General features: G+C 42.9%; 1 protein-coding gene across 1 annotated transcript in view; it reads right to left on the bottom strand.

Annotated features, from left to right (window-relative positions):
- The window catches only part of TJP2 (tight junction protein 2), a 140522-nt gene that overhangs the window by 113398 nt on the left and 5717 nt on the right, over window positions 1-21407 (bottom strand). The gene's annotated exons all lie outside the window — the stretch shown is intronic.

Here is a 21407-nt window from a genome sequence, read left to right as displayed (position 1 = left end):
AAACCCTTTCTGGACATTTTTCTGAATCCTGCATGTGCCTTTCACACAACACAAGGAGGCAAGTTCATTTCTGGGCTGGGCCTGGGCCCCGGCAGCCTCACGTGGGGCATCGCAGAGAGCCCTAACAGTGGGAGGAGGAATGTGGCTTCTCACCAGTTCTGGACATACTCTTCTGTTTGCTAGACAAAGTGATATTGTGGCATCTGTGCAAAACACTCCCTACACAATGAAACAGAAATAAGAGATAGTGTCCATTCTATTTGTACAGGCAGGGGACACATTTCCCTTCTCCAAGGATCAGCAGGAAATGTGAGCACAGGCTAAAGCTGAGCCATCTGGATATCCTACAAAGCAAGCAACAGGATTACAGCCCAGCCATATATGGTTTCTATTATTACTTCCCACGATAAATACATGCCCAGCAGATCAAGATGGGCTTGGTTATGCTTTTGGCCTTAATATGAAATTTTCCTACAGGTGTCAGTTCCAAAGAGAGTTTGCTGCTTTTATTGAAATGGCTTGCTTTTGAATTAAATCAGTTTTCTGAATTTTGATAACATCCTGATTTTAACTTTCTTTTATGATATTGCCTGATGTTTTTGACATGTACAGGAACCACCAATAACAATCAGCCATTTCTGAAATACACTATTATTGACTAGGGCTACCTTGTCAGTAATAAGCTTGGAAGAAAAACCTAAATAATACTCTTGGTGTTCAATATGCAAATATTTTGTCAGGTAACATGAGTTAGTGCTGGAAAACTTCACAGAATTTTAAAAGGGAAATCCAGGGCTTCCCTGGTGGCGCAGTGGTTGAGAGTCCGCCTGCCGATGCAGGGGACACAGGTTCGTGCCCCGGTCTGGGAGGATCCCACATGCTACGGAGCGGCTAGGTCCGCGAGCCATGGCCGCTGGGCCTGCGCGTCCGGAGCCTGTGCTCCGCAACGGGAGAGGCCACAACACTGAGAGGCCCGCGTACCACAAAAAAAAAAATAAAAAAATAAAAGGGAAATCCATAAGTGGCTCAGTATTTTTGTAAATGGATGTCAATTCTTAAAAAAAATTTTTTTTTTCATTTGTGTCTGTGCTAAAACCAAGCACTGGCAAAATATTTGCTGTGCACCTGTCATTTGCCGGGCATTAGGGTCAATAGACACATGTGTAAGACATCCAATCTGTGCTTCAATAAACTTGCAACATACAGTCAATTGGTTGGTTCAGCCAGTTTTGGCCTATCATGTGATTACATTTTGCAGAGTAGAAGCCCCAGCACAGGCCTGTTTGCAGACAGCAAGACAAAAGTACTAAAAAGAGGAGGGGGTTGGTGGTGAAAGAATTCCTCGAGGTTTGAAAACTCCATCATGAACTGACTTCCAATTATGTTTTGAAACACAAAAGGAGCTGCTCTTAAATACTATGCAGTATTATATGTAAGTTGAAGCAACTGGAATATTTCTTGAAAAGAATGAAAGGGATAGAACTCTTGGAAGAAACACTGGCCCCACTATTCAGTCAACCAGCTCAACAGAAATCTCCAGTATGAATGCTGGTGGGCAGATTTCCCTCTGTAGAAGCACAGCCAACCACCTAGCTTCTTCCCCCTGAGATGTCTAACAGCAGCAGGGAGGCAAGGTATTGGGACAAAAAGTTTTCAGGAAGATCAGAGAACTCTGAGGTCAAGAGAGAACAAGTAGGATATCATGGAAAGTGCCTCTCTAGATGCTTGTTCCTCCAAGTGTGGTGCAAGACTGAAGCATCAGCAACATCTGGACCATCCACTGGGTGGGCATCACCTGAACTGACAGTATCACCTGGAAGCATATTAAAATGCAGACTCTCAGGCCCCAACACATCTGCAGAATTAGAATCTGCACTTAACAGAGTGATTCATATGCACATTAAAGGGTGAGAAATAAGATATCAAGGTGCCTCTGAAGGATTTAGAACTCATTAAGTAAATTAATCAGTAGGAGATAATCCGTCCTAGGATACTGGGAAAGGAGAGTTTACTACAAGGTCAGCAAGGGATATTTATATGTCCACAGGAAGGCTGTGTGAGGTGATAAGAGAGTCAGCAAACAAAACATGAGAGTCAGCAAAATACTGTTTTGTCCATGTATATATTCAAGGAACTCAAAGTTTTACAGATATAGGGAAGATCTTGACCTGTGATGCAGTGCTATTTCATCAGGTTTAAAGGAATGTTCTCTTAAGAAAAAAAAAAAAAAGGAACACTCAACTTCCCTTATTAAGGATCACTTTGGAATGAATAATTTGACTTCTGTTTGGCTAGACTTGGGAATTGAGGAGAACCAGAGGTGGTTCTACCTAGGGTACTTACTCATCCTGAGGGCTGGAAAAGGTTATCTCCAAAAAGAAATAAAGAATGTGGCAATCAATTTACACATCTGAATCATGTGTGTTTGTTTAGGGTTAATCCCTTAATGAATGGTCCTGAGCCAGAAACTAAGAACATCCAGCTGCTGTCTGTGAGGGCCAAGCCCTTGATCATGATGACTTCAAATGAGGCTGTTTCACACTTGTAAAATTCGAAGACCAAATTAGAATTAAGGAATGGTAAAGATATAAGCCATGTGTATTGCAGCTTCCCAATTCTCCAAATTATATGTCCAGAACAAACATCCCTCATTATTCACAATATTCCATACGTGGCCTGGGGATCCTCCCTGACTTGACCCTCTAAGTCATCCACCCATCAGCAGGCTTTGGCCTGACTTATGACACTTGTTTGCCACCCCTTACAAAAGGTCCTCCCAGCTCTAAATTTCTGCCATTCTGGGACAAAGGGCCGGGCTAAGGTATGCCCAATCTCTAGCGGCTACTTGAGGAATCACATTTTGGTCATTACAACATGTTTTCCATAGTCATCACTAAACACTGACCCACAATGCCTCTCCTAGGGTCACTCTATACCTCTTGCACCCTCTACACATATACTCACTTCCTTTGACTTTCAAGACAACAGCAAAGTCATCCTTGTCATCATGCCGCCTCGGGATTCCATTCTAAAGCATCTCTGAAACTTCCCAAAGAAATACCTAATTTATTTCCAACAAAAACTACCTTTTAGATTCGAAGAGAATCTACCTAAATCAAGTGTCTCAACAGCAGTAGCATGGACTTTTTTTTACTGGATGATTCTTTATTGTGGGGGGCGGGGGCCGTCCTGTCCATTGTAGGATGTTGGGCAGCATCCCTGGCCTCTACCCACTAGATACCAATTCCACACCCAACCCCCAAGGGCTGGAACAACCAGAACTGTGACCAGACATTGCCAAATATCCTTTAGGGGACAATTCCTGCCACTGCACCCCCTCCCTTGAGAACTACTGACCTAAATGATTATAGTAATCCTTTCAGGAAGATGGGACTACGGATGATTTTTTTCTTCCTTATTTTTCTGAATATCTGTTGTTTATATGATAAAATGAGCTAGTGACTTCCTATTTTTTAAAAAGAAATATTAGCTAGATAGATGCCTCAAGCTGGTCCTTGAGTGGCAATGTGTGGCTTGTTCAGTTTAAAAATTGAATTTGGTCTTTAAAAATACTGTGTACCGGGGCTTCCCTGGTGGAGCAGTGGTTGGGAGTCTGCCTGCTAATGCAGGGGACATGGGTTCGAGCCCTGGTCTGGAAGGATCCCACATGCCGCGGAGCAACTAGGCCCGTGAGCCACAACTACTGAGCCTGTGCGTCTGGAGCCTGTGCTCCGCAACAAGAGAGGCCGCCACAGTGAGAGGCACGCGCACCTCGATGAAGAGTGGCCCCCGCTTGCCACAACTAGAGAAAGCCCTCACACGGAAACGAAGCCGCAACACAGCAAAAATAAATAAACTAATTAATAAACTCCTACCCCCAACATCTTCTTAAAAAAAAAAAATACTGTGTACCATACAGACACCTTCAGTTACACTTCTCAACATATAAAAGACATGGATGAAGGACTTCAGAGAATAAAGTCAGGATTGAGGCCTCTTAACCATTCAGAAACGCTTCTTCAACATGGTAAATCAGTGGGGCTATAAAAAGAGATGTGAAGCAAAGACTTCTGTTTCAAGAGAAGTGTTTACCTGAAACATAGTCTGCATGTACATTTCAGTCAGAAAAATACTTGCATTGTAGGAAAAAAAAATAAGTCACAATTTACTTCATCTTTAAGAACTGCTACGTTTATAGACCGTGTAAAAAAAAATTTCAAAATCATGAAATTAAAATATCTGAATGTAAAAATGGGCTCTAGACACACCCATTACTTCATCTTCTTGACTGCTAGACCAGGAATTTTCTTAGAGTATTATTTCCATGAATTTCATTACTGACTATTTTAATTCAGTCTGGGAAGGCCATATCTGCCAGGAAGAGACAAGTTCTCATTTGCTGAGATGACACAAATTGGGAATCAGCTCAGATGGAACTTGAAATGGAATTTAACTTTAGCCATAAAAAGGTAGTGTGCTTAGAAAATGAATATGATAAGTGAGATAAAGTGTATAAATTGCTTTGGGGAGCAATGTTATTTAAAATGCTGATAAGAACTAAACAAATAAATGGGAGGCTAACTACACAAAAAGAAAAGCAAAGAAAGAAACAAGTTCTCAGCGAAGAACTCAACATCTATTACCCTTATGACAGGGATGACACTTTCTTCCATCTAGGCCCCAGAAACACACAAAGCATCTTCTGGTCTCCGCTGCTTACCCGGGGTGCTGCCAAAGGTTCACGTGTCTTCTGCTCTCAGGTAGAAGTTCTCTTTTGTTAAGTGGGGTGATACCAACTGCTGCTTCCAGAATAGCCATATATTTCTTGTACCTCATGTTGTCTCTTTCAGTACAAGGTCAAGTAAATTTTGGGCACTGTTCCGCTGAAGCAGATGAAATAATCTTTGCAATACCAGAAGCTGCTCTGCTTTTAGATGCTCAGCATACCCCTAGGCAGAGCTATTACACTCCACTGTAGGGGGTAAGGCATGGGGGAGAGGCCATGGCCAAACCACGAATAAATAAAGAAACTTCCCTGCAACGTCAGTATTATATAAGGCTAGAGAATTTTGAATAAAGCACTAATGAAAATGATTTGCAGGATGACGGTGGTTTTAAACACGGCAATCTAACGTACAATCCCCAATTAATCCACACATAAATCCTTGAAGCCACTAATCCTTCAAGTACTAACGGCACAGGATGTGATTTATCTCAAGGTCTAGTAATAAAATAGTAATTGGTCCAAAATGCCTGCATGCCTCTGGGTGAACTAAAATCAGAAGCAGATCTGCTCCTTCTATAAATACCTCTCTCAAGGCTGCTCTTGACACTGAAAAAGGAGTTCCAGTTGTCATTTATGGCAATGCATTTCTAAATGCTATAAACTTTTTGCTTGAGTCAACTGCAAAGCAAAGATTAATTAATAGAGAAACAATTCTGTTTTTTTTTTAAATATCTTTTTAAATACCTCTAAAACCCAACAGAGGTGAGCTCTGCTAGCATGGAAATAATAACTATTTGGAGATATTCAGAATCAAACCCCTCTCCCTTTTTTATAAATGTCTCCTCTCAGCTGTAAGGACTTTTCTTACCCTCTTTTCATGGGGTAAAGGTGGATGGTCCATCATATGGCCCACCTAATGGGTCAGAGTCCACATGACCCAGCCTGGGTAGACCAGCCCTCCCTGGGCTGAAAATAAGACATTCAGAGAGAAATGCCCTCTCTCCACTGGAGTTGGTAACCAGGGCTGATAGGAGGTTAGGGCTGCTAGCAATCATGTTGCCCACCAGGTGGAAAGGGCTCTCCACTAGCTGCTGAGAAACAGTACCAGGGGAAATGTGATGACATCATTTGAGTTTCTCGATCCAGCTATGCCTAAGATAACTGTCATCCTAGGAGATCCTAGGTACACTTTTATTAAGATAATAAATTGATTTTTGTGAAATTTAGTTTTAGTTGAGTTTTTGTCACTCTGAAAGGGTTCTGATTTATATGCCTCCCTGACCACTTCTTCAAGCTATTTTCTCTTCTTCTCTTTTTACTGCAATATGAGTTGTAGTGCTCCTTGTCTAAACAAACTCATATACAGAAGGGAAGTAAAATCAAAGAGAGTCGTCCTGTAATACTTCTGACTAACCTAGATATTCACAGTGAATAAGTGTCGCAAACACTTCCACATCCCCCCAAATCTTGAACTCTTCTTCCACAGTCTCTCTCTTTCCTTAACAGCAAGTTTCTTTTTTCTTTTTCTTTTTCTTTTTTAACTTAAGGGACCTAAATCAGTTGTCTCCAAAGTAGGGTGCATATACCAACAATCTTTGGGGTGTGGGAAGAAAATATTAAACCATCTATTTCTTTTTTGTCTCTTCTCTATTAAAATTTTAGTTTAAGCATTTATGTTATTAAATATTTGTAATGTTTACTTTAGGGACTAATACAGTTAAGTCCCCTACATATGAACGAGTTCCGTTCCAAGAGCGCATTTGTAAGTCCAATTTCTTCATGAGTCCAGCAGAGTTAGCCTAGGTACCCAACTAACATAATCGGCTATATAGTACTGTACTGTAATAGGTTTATAATACTTTTCACACAACTAATACATAAAAAACAAACAAAAAATAAAGAAAACATTTTTAATCTTACAGTACAGTACCTTGAAAAGTACAGTAGTACAGTACAACAGCTGGCATACAGGGGCTGGCATCAAGTGAACAGGCAAGAAGAGTTACTGACAGGAGGAGGGAGAGGAGGTGGGAGATGGTAGAGCTGAGGGATCGTCAGCGATAGGAGACGGAGGGCGAGCTGCATGTGACAATGTACGCTAGACATGGCAACGAACTTACCTGACTGGGCATGGGAATGAACATTCGCATCTTTGAAAGTTCACAATGTGAAGGTTCATATGTAGGGAATTTACTGTATATTTTAAATTACATAAAAGTATATCTTTTTTTTTTTGGCTGCGCCTCGAGGTATGCAGGATCTTAGTTCCCAAAGTATATAATTTATAAAGTAATATACTCATATATATTATAGAGTATGCTTAAAAATCTGATGGGGTGTGTGTGTGTGAGCAAAAAAAAGTTTCAAGGTCGGTAACTTAACACTTCAACTGCTCTCTAAGCCTCAATTTCCCTCTTTATTGGAGGCCTGAACAGATGAACACCAAGTTATCTTCCAAAACCAGCAACAGACTAAAAGCCCCCGCTTCACTTGGCCCGATTATATAATTACAGTCGGCCCTCCACATTTGAGGATTACTATCCACAGATAAAACCAACGTTGGGGGGGAGGATTCCAGAAAGTTTCAAAAAGCAAAACTTGAGTTCGCCTAGCTCTGGCAACTGTTTATTTACATAGTACTCACAACTAGTTACATAGCAACTACATTGTATTTACAGCTATTTATGTAGCATTTACACTATATTAGATATTATAAGTAATTTAGAGATGATTTAAAGTATACAGGAGAATGTGTGTAGGTTGTAAGCAAATACGATGCCATTTTATATAAGGGACTTGAGCATCTCTGGGTTTTGGTATCCTTGGGGGTCCTGGAATGAATCTCCCATGGATACTGTAATATAATCTGACCACAAGTAAGTGGTGAAAACAAGGGACAAACCATTTGATCTTGGAATATTCCATTTCCATAGCATTCGTGATACTACTCCCACTGGTTGTTCTACAAACAATTAGTACCAGTTAGTCACAGGAATTCTTTTATAGGCTGAACTTGGTTGGCTACAGCTGCCACTGCCAGAAAAAGCTCCGATACAGCCCTCATTTAATCATACAGGACGATGTAATTATACTTATACAACAGTCTTTGTTCTAACAAATTGTATTTCTAATGACGTGTGATAAAAATGACTACACAACCCTCTCAAACAAGAAATGACACAACCCTCTCACACAAGAAATGAAGTCTGAGTTACCAACAACAAAAATCAAGCTCAACTTGTTATCCGTTGGAAGCTGTCTTACTACAGTGAAAGTGACAATACTTTATAAAAGGTATATACTAGAGTTTCATTTTCTGTAGGAATTTCGGATGCATTTAACGTAATAACTCTTACAAAGTGATTCTTATCTATGATGATGTCACACAAGATTAAAATTGGGTCTTTCACTGGGAAAAAAGTTCTGCTTTAGCAAGTAATTAGAAAGAATTTGCTTTTCTTCCACAAATAAGATTGTTCGGTATTCTACTTTATTTATTCATTTTTAAAAACTGTCATCTTTGTATGAACTCCCTCATAATAGTACATGAGGACAATAATACAGAGAAAAATTAATCTAACCAAAACACTCCATCCAGATATGTAATTATAAGGCTATTTTCTTTGTAATTCTATAACATCTTCGGAAATATTCATTTACTTGGTTAATTCCAATTTCTAGAGTTCTAGAAATTCTTTATAACTACAACTATCTGATTTAAAAATCACTTATTTATTTTTAAAAAATTGTTAAATATACATGATCCAAAAAACTTTTAAGTCAGGATGCTCAAGTTCTCTTTCTGAATAATCAAAATTGAATATAAAAATTCACAGATAAGACTGACCTTCTCTTTGAACTGATTATTTCTACTTATTTCTGTGGGAGGAAAACAGTGGACATCCTTCTTCACGGGGTATTCTAACTGTTCCTGTGTTTAGAAGTATAAAAATGGAAATGAACTAATGTCCCAAACAGGCTGTTATACAGGGTGTGGTCTGCTTTTCAGAGAGCTGAAAAAAGCCTTAACTAAAAGTACAAGAGTCGGGGAAACAGTCCTTTTTTTTTTTTTTTTTTTAACTCCACTGCACATAAGATAAATTATATGACTTTAGGCATAATTTCATCCCCACACCCCATCCCCAGTAGCTTCATATAGAATACATCTTTACATGTTTGCTACTCAGATGAGCCACTAGAACACTGTAAGAAAAACAGACTACGTGGTGTAAGAGAATTACAAAGAGTTCAAGATTAGTTGCGGATCTCCTAGATTTAACACCCCCCCATTTCTCCCCCCACCCCCGCCAACCCCCGGTCATCTCATACTAGTTTTCTCTCTTCATCGCCAGTCTCAAAATGCACTCACTACTGGGTTTATACTATTACCTTCAACTGGATGTCACCAAATCTGTCCTTTCAACCCTGTCCTCCCATCAACCCAATATCTACCTGAAGGAACCCACTGCCCAGCCCCCAGCAGCAGTTGCTTCTTGCCTTTTCCTGGCTCTCCTGGCATGAGACCTTGAAGCCATCCTCACCCATCCCTGGGGTGCCCAGTCATACCAAACCCGTGACACAGGGAAAGAGAGCTGAGTTTAAGTGGGAAGACTTGATTTGAATCCCACCTCTGCTGTTTAACACCATGGGACCTTGAACAAGTTACTTGACCCTTCTGAACCTATTTCTTTATCTGTAAAGCTGCAAGAAGACCACACTGCAGAGGTGGCTTTAAATAATAAATGAGATGATGTATTTGTAGTCAGTGGATATCCTCTCCCTTCCTTCCTTCCATCTCTCCCGTCTGTCCTTCTTTTTCCATTCCTAATACCTCTGTAAGAAACCTTCCTTACTCCTCATTTCTTTGCAGGCAAGCACAAGGAGTACTTACAAACTTCTGACCCTCCCCTGCAGCTACAGAAAAGCCCAAGGATGAGTGATTTTGTGGGGAAAATAGGGAGACTGACTGAAGGGTACAGGAACCTAGGGGCTGAAGTGAATGATGGAAACCATCAAAAAGAGAAAGTAGGGTCTCCGGGCCTGCTACAGGGAGCAGAGGAAAGGGGCCCAGCTCAGGTGGTACTCACCAACTGGGGAAGTTCTCCCTTACCATATTTCACAAATTTTTAATCTCTGCTACTGAATAATTAAAAGCCAAAATTAAAATCACTTGACCGTACCTCCCAAATAACTTGAATACATAGTAATTCTATAAGTACCCTCATTCCTAAGAAATAAAAAACTTTCAACTCCTTATGTGAGGGAAATTCACTCCTTATTACCGTTGGTAGAAACTGTGTTCATGTTACATTTCTACTCTGAACGTAGAGTTGTAGGATTCTGGCAGGTCTCTCGCCTGGGAGCAGATGAGCAGTGGCATTGCACAGAATTTACAACACTGACAGGAGCTGGTTTAAGTCACAAAGGGGCTTGGCCATTCATTGGGTTAGGGGATATCAGTCACCTCTGCTCTGCAACTTTGGGAAAGGGACAGAGTCTCTGGAACTTGGTAGGGACTACACAAGGTGTGAAGTGTTGAGATCCAGCAGTCTGTGGCCAGTGGCTAGAGAGAAGTAGTTCACATAATCCCACATCCCACCTGCTGACACCCACCCCCAACCTCCTTAGCATGAACTGTGGCACGACACTGCCCAGGACTGAAGTCCAGCTCTACCACTAACTAGCTGTGTGACCTTGGACAAGTCACTTAATGTTTCTTTGCCTCAATTTCATCATCTGTAAAGTGGGGCTAATAACACTGACCTCATAGGGCTGTTTTAAAAACTAAATCAGGCGCACACACCTCAGGTTGCAAAATAAATGAGTCATGGGTATGAAATGTACAGTATGGGGAACATAGTTAATAACTGTGTAATATCTTTGTATGGTGACATATCATAATTAGACATATTGTGGTGTTCAGTTTGAAATGTACAGAAATACCAAATCACTATGTTGTATACCAGGAGCTAGCATAGCACTGTAGGTCAGTTATACTTCAAAAACAAACAGACAAACAAACTCATAGGAAAAGAAATCAGATATGTGGTTACCAGAGGTGGGGGTAGAGGGAGGGGGAAATGGATGAAGGTGGTCAAAAGGTCAAACTTCCAGTTATAAGATAAATAGGTACTAGGGATGTAATGTACAACATGATAAATATAATTAACACTGCTGTATGTTACATATGAAAGTCATTAAGAGAGTATATTCTAAAAGCACTCATCACAAAAGATTTTTTTTCTATTTCTTTAATTTTGTATCTATATGAAATGACAGATGTTCATTAAACTTGTAATAATCATTTCATGATGTATGTAAGTCAAATCATTATGCTGTATACATTAAACTTATACAGTGCTGTATGTCAATTATACCTCAATAAAACTGGAGGGGAAAAAAAAGAAATAAACAGGGAAAATTAAAAAAAAACACTAAATCAGTTTTTACTTGTAAAGCACCTAGCACATGTAATGTCCAGCATAAAATATATGTCATGTGTGTGTGTTATTTTCTTTTACTTGCTAGTTACGTCTTCATTTTTTCCAGAAAGCTCTTCTTGGTTGAACCACCTAGACCTGGCTAGGTTACTTCTGCTCTCTCTCAAATACTTTCTGTTTAATCTCTCAACAGTGGAACCACAGGGCTTCCCCGGTGGTGCAGTGGTTACGAATCCGCCTGCCAACGCAGGAGACGCGGGTTCGAGCCCTGGTCCGGGAAGATCCCACATGCCGCCGCAGAGCAACTAAGCCCGTGCACCACAACTACTGAGGCTGAGCTCTAGAGCCTGCAAGCCACAATTACTGAAGCCCGCACGCCTAGAGCCCATGCTCTGCAGCCACCGCAGTGAGAAGCCCACGTACCGCAATGAAGAGTAACCCCCGCTCGCTGCAACTAGAGAAAGCCTGTGCACAGCAACGAAGACCCAACACAGCCAAAAAATAAATTAATTAATTAATTTTAAAAAAAGAAAAAAAAAGTAGAACCACAATGAATTTAAATTATGTGTTTAGGCATGTGCAGAGGATAGCGTGGGTCCTCTGGGCCATGGAAGGAGAAGATTAATTAAAGGTTAAGAAGGAGTCTGGGGCAGTGTTGGTGGGTTTGGCTTCCACCCCAATCCACCTCAGCGGTGGTCTGCCTGGGTGTCAGACACAGGTTTGGTTCCAGGCAGAGCCTGTTTAGTGATCACAGTGTTGTGGCCGAGCTGGCCACAGAGCCTCAGCGCGGGGCCCCCCGGAGGAGCCTCATTCTGCCCCATTCTGTATTTTTGGCAAACCCAGGAGACACTTCAGAGTTCAAGGCAGAAGAACCTGATGATGTGAACCCCTGTCTCGCTCTCCTGGGACATCAGTGGGAGATGGTGGAGTGTGCATGACAGCTGCTGTGTTAACATCTCTCTTGGTTCCAGGCAGAATTTCTTATTCTGACTGTATTAGTTTGCGAGGGCTGACGTAACAAAGTACCACAGACTGGTGCCATAAATAACAGAAATCTATTATCTCACAGTTCTGGAGGCTGGAAGTCCAAGATCAAAGTTCTGAGGCCCATGAGGCAGGGCTCTCTACTTGGCTTATAGATGGCCACCTTCTCCCTATGTCTTTACATCATCTTCACTCTGTACATGTCGGTGTCCAAATTTCCTCTTCTTATAAGGACACAAGTGATACTAGATTAGGGCCCACCCTAATGAATTCAGTTTTACTTGATTACTTCTGTTAAGACCTTATCTCCAAATAAGGTCACATTCTGAAGTACTGGGGTTAGGACTTCAACATGTGAATTTGGGTGGTGGGGGGATACAATTCAATCCATAATGCTACCTAAACTTGGAAAAAAAAAAAAAAAAGGAAAGTCCTCATCAACTGAGATGAAAAAGATAAAAGCCCAGAAGAAGCTAGTTGCCTGGACACGTCCAGCCTGTGATTTGGTCCAGCCTATGTGCTTTATAGCAAATCAACTGGGAAAAGAAAATGCATCACGTTCAAGATGAGCCAATGTCTGATGCTGTGAGAAGGATCTGTTCTCTGGAAGCTGAATCCAATAAAATAAAAGAGGAAGAAGTTAAATCCCACATAAAACTATTATGAGCAACTGAGAAAGACTTGGGATCTCCAGACGGCACTCTAGGGCTTGTGTGGGGAGTTAGATCAAGTGTCTGGTGGGACTGACGACTGAAGATCAGCTTCCCCTCACAGACACAGAAAACAAACTTATGGTTACCAAAGGGGAAGTGGGAGTGGGGGGAGGAGAGGGATAAATTAGGAGTTTGGGATTAACATATTTACACTACTATAAAGTATATAAAATAGATAAAAAACAAGGACCTACTGTATAGCACAGGGAACTATACTCAGTATCTTATAATAATCTATAATGGAAAAGAATCTTTAAAAGTATATATACATACATACATGTATATATAAATAACACAGCATTGTAAATCAACTATATCTCAATAAATTTTTTTAAAAAAATTACCTTCTCTTGGAGAAGAGAACGGGGTAATAAATTGGAATCAGGGGATGGCAATAATGTTGATGACCAGGCATGAAGATCCAGGAGGAAACTGACTAATGTTCCAAAACCAAGCATGCATCTCACCACCCAAGATGGAGAGAAAAATCAATTTACACCAATGTTGCAGAAGAAGAGAACAGAAAAGCAGACTTAACAGGTCATCTTAGTGATGTCAGATTGAACAAGCCTCGAGTGAAAGTGCAGCCCCAAACCTTCAGGAGAGAGGAAATGAGATGATATGACTCCTTCACAAGAAAGAAATACAGCCTGTTGGGATATTGCCTGTTGAGGCAGAGCCAGAGGAGGAAAGGTCTGAAGCAAATAACAGGCTGAGCTGTGACGGTGAGTAGCTGGAGACCTGGAAGAAAAGCTACAGTGACCCCGTGTTCTTCTCAAGCCAAATTCTATTCCTTCAAAAGGAGCTTATGATCATTGGAGGAGTGTGGGAGGCTAGACAAAACCCCCTCCTCTCAAAACAGAAGGGTGCAGACTTGAGACAAAAAAATAACCGTAAGAGCAATGAAACTTGAACCACAGCAATTCAGGGAGAAGGCAATATTATTGACTCCCTTTTACAAAGAGAAAACTAAGGCTTAGAGTTGAGAAACCTGCCCTAGATCACACGGCTCCTACGTGGCAGAGCCGATATTCAAGCCCAGGTCTGACCCTTTCCTACTCTGTTCTAGTGCCTTCTTGAGTGGACCTCCACGCAGCTGAGGATTCAGACAGAACATCTGCTTCCTGATCCCTAGAAGAAGTGCTGCTTCCTCTGAGACAGAAGGATATCTCACCCCTACCCTCTAACCGCCTCTTGACTGCAGGCTTTCCTCTTCCCTCACCTCCTCTTTCCCAAATCCGCTATTTCCAGTGGATCCGAATGTGGAGTTTGTGGCAAGAAGACATCCTCTTCCTTCTCGTTCTCCAGGAAGCTCTGCCTCTCCACAACCATCACCAAGCTGGCTTCCCACCTAGGGGTCACTGTCCTTCTCCTCCTCATGGGCTGGGCTTTCCCCCGGACACCCCCATCCAGACAATAAAAGTGAGTTAGTTACCTCCTGGGTTTACTGAGCTTCCACATATACACGAGCTTCCCTAATAGTCAAGATCCTGAAACACCACAAGGTTTTTAAAGTCATTTGGTTTTAAATTTTCCTGTAAAATATTTCTAAATTACCTATATTTATTTTTAGTTAAAAAAACTTTTTCGTATCAGTGGTTCTACTTTTTCTCAAATTGTATCTTGATAGTGTTATAAATTTTAGGATATGTGTTACCATCATTTAATTATTATCAGTACTTTAGAAACTCTAGTAAAAATAGTCAGTTTTAATTTGATGAGTCAGCCCACTATTCCCTAAACAATATATATATAATTTTGTGAGCACTTCAGCCACCAGATACATCTGAAATAGCAAAACACTTGCCTCTGTCAATGGTGCTATGTACTACAGTTACAAAAGAAAGGTGAAACAAAGCTCCTTGTTGGCCTCAATATATTTCAGTTGTCTTCAAAAATCACAGCTCTGTCTCTCTCAGCATTCTATGATGGCCTAGAAGGTAGATATGATGTCATACTCAACCTTGTATCTGCAGCATCTCTCCTCTCTCAGGAATCAGCGTATGATAAATACCCAATAATATTAGGGTTTACTTCCTAAGAGGCATCAGCGTATGACAGATACCCAATAATATTAGGGTTTACTTCCTAAGAGGCAATAGGGTGTAATGGTTAAAACCCTGCTCTCTAGAACCAGACTGCCTGGGTTTGAATCCCAGCTTCACATTTAATTAGCTGTGTGACCTGGTCAAGCCTCTATACCTCTCCAGGGCCTCAGTTTCCTCATCTGTATATAGGGGATAAAAATGGCACCTACCTATTAAAGTTGTGTGAAAGTTAAATTGAATAAGTATATGCAAAACACTTAGGGCCTTAACCATCTGAGGTGCTATCTAAGTGCTAGCTATGATTATTATTTACTCAGCAAATATTTATTGGCCCAGGTTATTATGGACTAAATGTTTGTGTTCTCCCAAAATGCATCAATCGAAGCCCTAACCCCTAGCATGACGGTAATCGGAGGTGCGGTATTGGGAGGTAAATTAGGTTTAGGTTATGTCATGAAGGTAGGATCCTCATGATGGGATAAGCGCCCTCATAAGGAGATGGAGAGAGATGGCTCTCTCTCCACACGCATGCACTTAAGAAAGGCCATGGGAGCACACAGTGAGAAGGTTGCCTTTTTCAAGCTAGGAAGACAACCCTCACCCAGAACCGGACCATGCTGGCACCCCGATCTCAGACTTCCAGCCGCCAGAAATGTGAGAAACAAATGTCTGTTGTTTAAGCCCCCCAGGCTGCAGTAATTTGTTATGGAAGCCTGAGCAGAATAAGGCTGGGGATCCAGCCCACAGGTTGTTCAGCTCACCGGGAGCCGCTTCCTCAATCAACCCTGTGTTCCTCAACCCCAGTTTTCCATGCTCCCAAGTGGACCACTTCAACCTTCCAAGTGTCCACTTAGATCTCCTGCCCTTTGGCAGCTGAGGTGCTGGTATCCTTTGATCCACCTCTCCATCCCCAATGGGAGGACTCTTGGCTCTCCTGGGGCGGCTCCCTGCTGAGCAGTCCTTCCAGCCTCCAACGCCACCCACGCTCCAGAAGATATCCAGAAGATAACCTCACACTGCCCAGGGCATCAACATTTGGACCGCCCCTTTCTCTCTGTTCCCGCTCCCCTTGCACCTGCTGCTGGGCCAGACTCTGTTTCCCTTGTGTCGCTTCTCTCATTATACCTGTGTACTATCTATCTCCCCCACTAGACTGTAAGCTCTGCTCTGAAGGCAGATACCTATTTGGCTGACATTGCATCCATCTCCTGTTGGGTTTTCTAAGTCCAACCCGATACTCCATTCATTCATTCACTCCTGGGACAACCACTGAACTGCTCCCTATCCAACACTCTCATGGATGTTGTACCTACGAAAAATACGAAACTGTCCCTGCCCTCCAGAGCCATCCAGTCGAATGGAGCAACAAGTAACTGCAACCCAGCACACTGCAGTAGGGAGGCGAGTGACCATGGAACAGGGGTGGGACAAAGGAAAGAGGGGATAATCCTGCCCAAGGGGCTTGGCTTGGGAAACTCTTCACAGAAAATGTACTTGAGTTAGGTTTTAATAATATGAGTAGGCATTCCTGAGGCGGACAAAAGCAGCTGAGGCACCCCAGGCAGAGGAAAAAATATCCCCAAGAGTCAGAAAAGCAAAACAGCGAAGAATGTTCTCAGATCGGTTAGTAGGATGAGCTGGCAGGAAGGAAGCCTGAGGTGCACCCGTGAACTCAGGGCTAGAGATGCCTTCTGACCTTAGGCTCTGCACACAGCAGGTATGGCAGATGCCACCCGCTCCTGCTAACACACCCTTCCCCTTGCCTAGATGTGGCTGAACCATTACATAGTGAACACGTCCTCTGTGCCAGCCACCGAGATAAGGGCTCCCCACAGGCATTACCTTGTTTAATTCTCACAAGGACCTTAAGAGGTGGGTGGAAATTCTCCCTGTTTTCAGATGAAGAAACTCAGGCACCAAATGCCCAGGTTAACTTTCCCGGGGCCACACTGGTAAGAAGTAGTGGAGGTGGGATTCCTACCCAGGTTGGTCTGATGACAAAATTCATACTTTCTGACACCCACTAAGCCTGGGTAGGTGCCCTGGGGCCCTTGGTATGTCCCCATCATAATGAAATGGAATTGCCTCTTTACTGATTTGTCTCCTTCTAGGATCCCATGACAGCAGAGACTTCGCTCTGTTGACCACTGTAGCCCTAGCAGCTGCCACAGGGCCTGGCAGAGTATGGCATCAATGGGGCATGCTGAGAATGAATGAACACATGAATGAACAGGGCTTTGAACTCTTTGCCAATGTGCCCTCTCACCCTTCTCTGTCCCTGAAGTGAAGGAGTCCCTATTACCCTCCTAAAGCCAAGATCTAAGTGCAAAACCCAAGTTCACTTCTACCCTCTGCCGCTTTGGTCAAAGGGAGAAAAACTCCTACAGAACCAGCCTCTGAAGCTGCATGGACGGACCCCTCCTCCAAGTGAAAGGGCTTCTGCCACCGTCCTTGCTTTCCATCCTCATCCCCATCTGAGCACAAAAGCCTTAACATCCTTTGAGAGGCCTGCTTCCAAGACTGGCCCTTGAACGGTGTCAGGGAACTTGGGTCTGAGGCATCTCCCACCGTTCTCAGGACTGATTAAAGTTGTCCACTGTCCCTAAACTCTGTACACAAATAATGTGGTTTAGGCTAAACATCTGCTTTCCTTCTGGGCATCTGAACTTTTAGTACATGCTCTGCAGAGGATGCCAACAATAATAAGTCCCCAGAAAAAACACCCTGGGTACTGAGTCTTTAATGAACTTCCCTGGCTGGCAACATTTCACACATGTGGTCTATCGGAATTAAGCATGTCCCGCGTAGCTCTACTGGGAGAAGATACTTGGAAGCTTGCGCCCGGTGGTCTCAGATTGTGATCGTGTACTTTTGCCTTCACTGTAATAATCATAGGGGTGGCTATGACTATATGCTAAGCCTGTGAGTCTTCCTAGTGAATCACTGAAACTGGAGGTGACCTTAAGTATCCCGAGATACAATCTCTCCCAGAAGCAGGACTGAGAAATACCTCCTGTGCAGTTCTGACCATTACCAGAGGAATTGCACACCCTGGGCCCACAGGCATGTAAAATTGTGCAACTCGCTGAGTGGGACAGAGGACACAAAGGTGAGTCTAAAGTAGGCGGTGGTTACTCAGCTCCTGAGCTCAGCAGCAAGTCACAGGCAGAGCTGGGCAGGGATAACACCCACTGATGCTAAGCCCTCTCCCTCTGCTGACAGCAAGTGCCCCCAGATGGTAACACAGAACACTGCGGGGCAGGTTTTGGCCTTGTTCCAAAGCCCAAGAGAAGTGCTTTATATCCTCAGGTACAATGAGGATTCCTTTCAGAAAAATATGAAATAAAATTAGGAGATGTTTGTCTCACGTCTGTGAAACTGCAGGGAGGGTGGGACACAGCTCAGCTTCACAGGACCCAATAGCAGTGGGCCGCCGCCCTTCCTGGATTTCTTTTCTGTAGCAAACCTTCTGACCTTCACAGCATTGACTGTCAGCACCCACCCTCAGAATAGGCTTATGCCAAGTTATGCTAAGGAGACTAGACACCTGGTAGCACAGATTTTTTAAGCCATTAAGCAGAGCAGGCAAAGGTGTGAAAGGAAGAAAACTAAAACTCGATGGCCACTACCTGCACAAAGGACTCCTGCTCTGGCTTACAAAGCTCCTTGGGTTCTAGGTTGACTATGATTCATGGTAACAGGCAAGAGGGAGAGGGCCAGTCACGACTCCAGGACTGTGGCCTAAGGACGCCTTATCTTATGAAGGCAAGTCCACACTTGGCCCTGTCCCCAAGCAGCCTATCCCACTACCTGGTAATGCTGGCCTTCCTAGAAGTGGTGAAGAGGCGTGTCCTCAGTCCCCTGTTTACATGGAGGCGTGTCCTGAAGAGGCGTGTCCTCAGTCCCCTGTTTACAGTGGGGGGCCTCACTGGCCTTTGTCTCCTCAGAATTCTCTCCCCACCTCTCCCGCATCTCAGAGGCTTCTCTTCCAGCCACCCCTCCCCACAGAATCCCTATGTCCCAGTTCCCAGCCCAGCCTGGGTCATATCTACTTCCTCAGCTCTACTAAGCTCCTGTACACACGGGATCCGTGAGCTCACCTGTAGCCTTGTCCCCTCCCTCACTCTTGCTCTGGTCCTACCCTTCCAAATGCCTCCAATCCACTGGTTCTCTAAGTGAGGCCCCCAGACCAGCAGCATCAGCATCACCTGGGTACTTGCTAGAGATGCAGATTCTCTGGCCCCCACCCCAGACTGACTGACTCAGAAACCAAACTCAGGGGGTCAGTAATGTGGGTCTTAACAAACTTCTAGGTGATTCAGACACAGCCCAATGTGTTAGGACCACTGAACCACACACTTTCATTTGCTTATTCTAAGGCTGTCTTAATTTTCAAATGGAAGTGATTTTCGTTTTCTAAATCCAGATGATTTCCCTGTTTCTCTTACTGCTCCCTACAGCCGCCAGTAATACAAGATCCAAACAGCACAACCCAAGTTCAATAGAGTGGGCCTCTAAAAATGCTAATAGGTATTTTAAAAATTCAGGATTGATTTGTAACTGTAGAACATGAAAATGATTCTCCATATGGCTATAGAGAAAAAAACACTGCCATGCAGCTTGGGAAAGAACAAAAATGTACAAACTCACATCAAAATGTCCATCAGCCTACCCTCCTGTTGGGGGTACTTGAAAATAAAATCAAGAGTACCCTAATAGGGCTTCCCTGGTGGCGCAGTGTTGACAGTCCGCCTGCCAATGCAGGGGACATGGGTTTGTGCCCCGGTCCGGGAGGATCCCACATGCCGCGGAGCGGCTGGGCCCGTGAGCCATGGCCGCTGAGCCTGCGCGTCCGGAGCCTGTGCTCCGCAATGGGAGAGGCTCGCGTACCGCAAAAAAAAAAAAAAAAAGAGAGTACCCTAATAAAAGATATCAACAATTTATTAATATGATTTGTAAAGTATATTCTTACATATTTTAATAAGTAGAATGGACAGATGTTAACCAACAAAATATCAAACGATATTTTCGTTCAAGTGTTTAAAATATCCACCATCGGGACTTCCCTGGTGGTCAGGTGGCTAAGACTCTGTGCTCCCAATGCAGGGGACCCAGGTTCGATCCCTGGTCAGGGAACTAGGTCCCACATGCCGCAACTAAGTGTTCACATGCCACAACTAAAAGATCCCGCACGGAGCAATGAAGATCCCGCGTGCCGCAACTAAGACCCTGTGCAGTCAAACAAACAAATAAATAATAAAATGTCCACCATCAGCATAAGCATATTTTTTGGTGTATTAACATTTGAGAGGTGCACGGTTTTTTGGTGCGCATTAAATCAGCATATAGAAGAAAAGTCCCTGCCTACTTACTCCCCTTCGCCTCCAAGAATCTATGTATTAATTCTTCACTCAAACCCTTTGGAACATCAGGTACTACATGTACTAGGCCCCAAGGCAAATAAAAAGATGAGCCAAAACCAAAATAAATTTTAAAAGAGCAAAGGGCTCAATTTACATTTTTAGTATTTTTCTAAACCATTGAAACTAGGGAATTTATTCAAAATTGATTTTCCTCTTCCTCTATCGAGTGCTCCCCTAGAAGAGGATTTATAAAAAGGTCAGGAAAGAATGGCTTAATAAATAAGCTCATGAAAAAATGTTTAACATCATAAGGCATCAGAGGAGTGTGAATTAAAATTACTTCACGGGCTTCCCTGGTGATGCAGTGGTTGAGAGTCCACCTGCCGATGCAGGGGACACGGGTTCGTGCCCCGGTCCGGGAAGATCCCACATGCCACGGAGTGGTTGGGCCCGTGAGCCATGGCCGCTGAGCCTGCGTGTCCGGAGCCTGTGCTCCGCAACGGGGGAGGCCACAGCAGTGAGAGGCCCACATAACGCAAAAAAAAACCACACACACAAAAAACTACTTCACACCAACTAGGGTGGCTAAAATAAAAAAGACTGATTTGGATGTGTAGAAATTGAAACTCTCACACATTGCTGATGAGATAGTAAACTGGTTCACCTACTCTGGAAAAGTCTGGCAGTTCCTGAAAATGTTAAATATAGAGTTAGATATGTTTTTCACTTGTAGGTATGTACCCCAAAGACATGAAAAAATATGCCCACATAAAAACATGAATGTTCACAGCAGTATTATTCATAATAGGCAAAAAGTAGAAACAACCCAAATGTCAATCAACAGATGAACGGATAAACAAAATGTGATAAACACAATGGAACATTATTTGGCAATAAAAAGAAGAAAACTCTGATACATGCTGCAATGTAGATAAACCTTGAAAACATTATGCTAAATGAAAGAAGCCAGAAATATAGGACTACATATTGTATAATTCCATTTATATCAAATGTCCAGAATAGGCAAATCTATAGCCAGAAAGTAGATTAGTGGTTGCTTAAGGTGGGGGAAGCAGGGGATTAGAAGGTGCCAGCTAAGGGGTGGAAGGGCTTCACGAAGGGGTGGTGTTCTT

This window comes from Tursiops truncatus, chromosome 6, assembly GCF_011762595.2.
Source record: "Tursiops truncatus isolate mTurTru1 chromosome 6, mTurTru1.mat.Y, whole genome shotgun sequence".
NCBI classification, from domain to species: Eukaryota; Metazoa; Chordata; class Mammalia; order Artiodactyla; family Delphinidae; genus Tursiops; species Tursiops truncatus.
The sequence above is the reverse complement of the archived record's forward strand: the minus strand, read 5'-3'. Positions and strand labels throughout refer to the sequence as shown.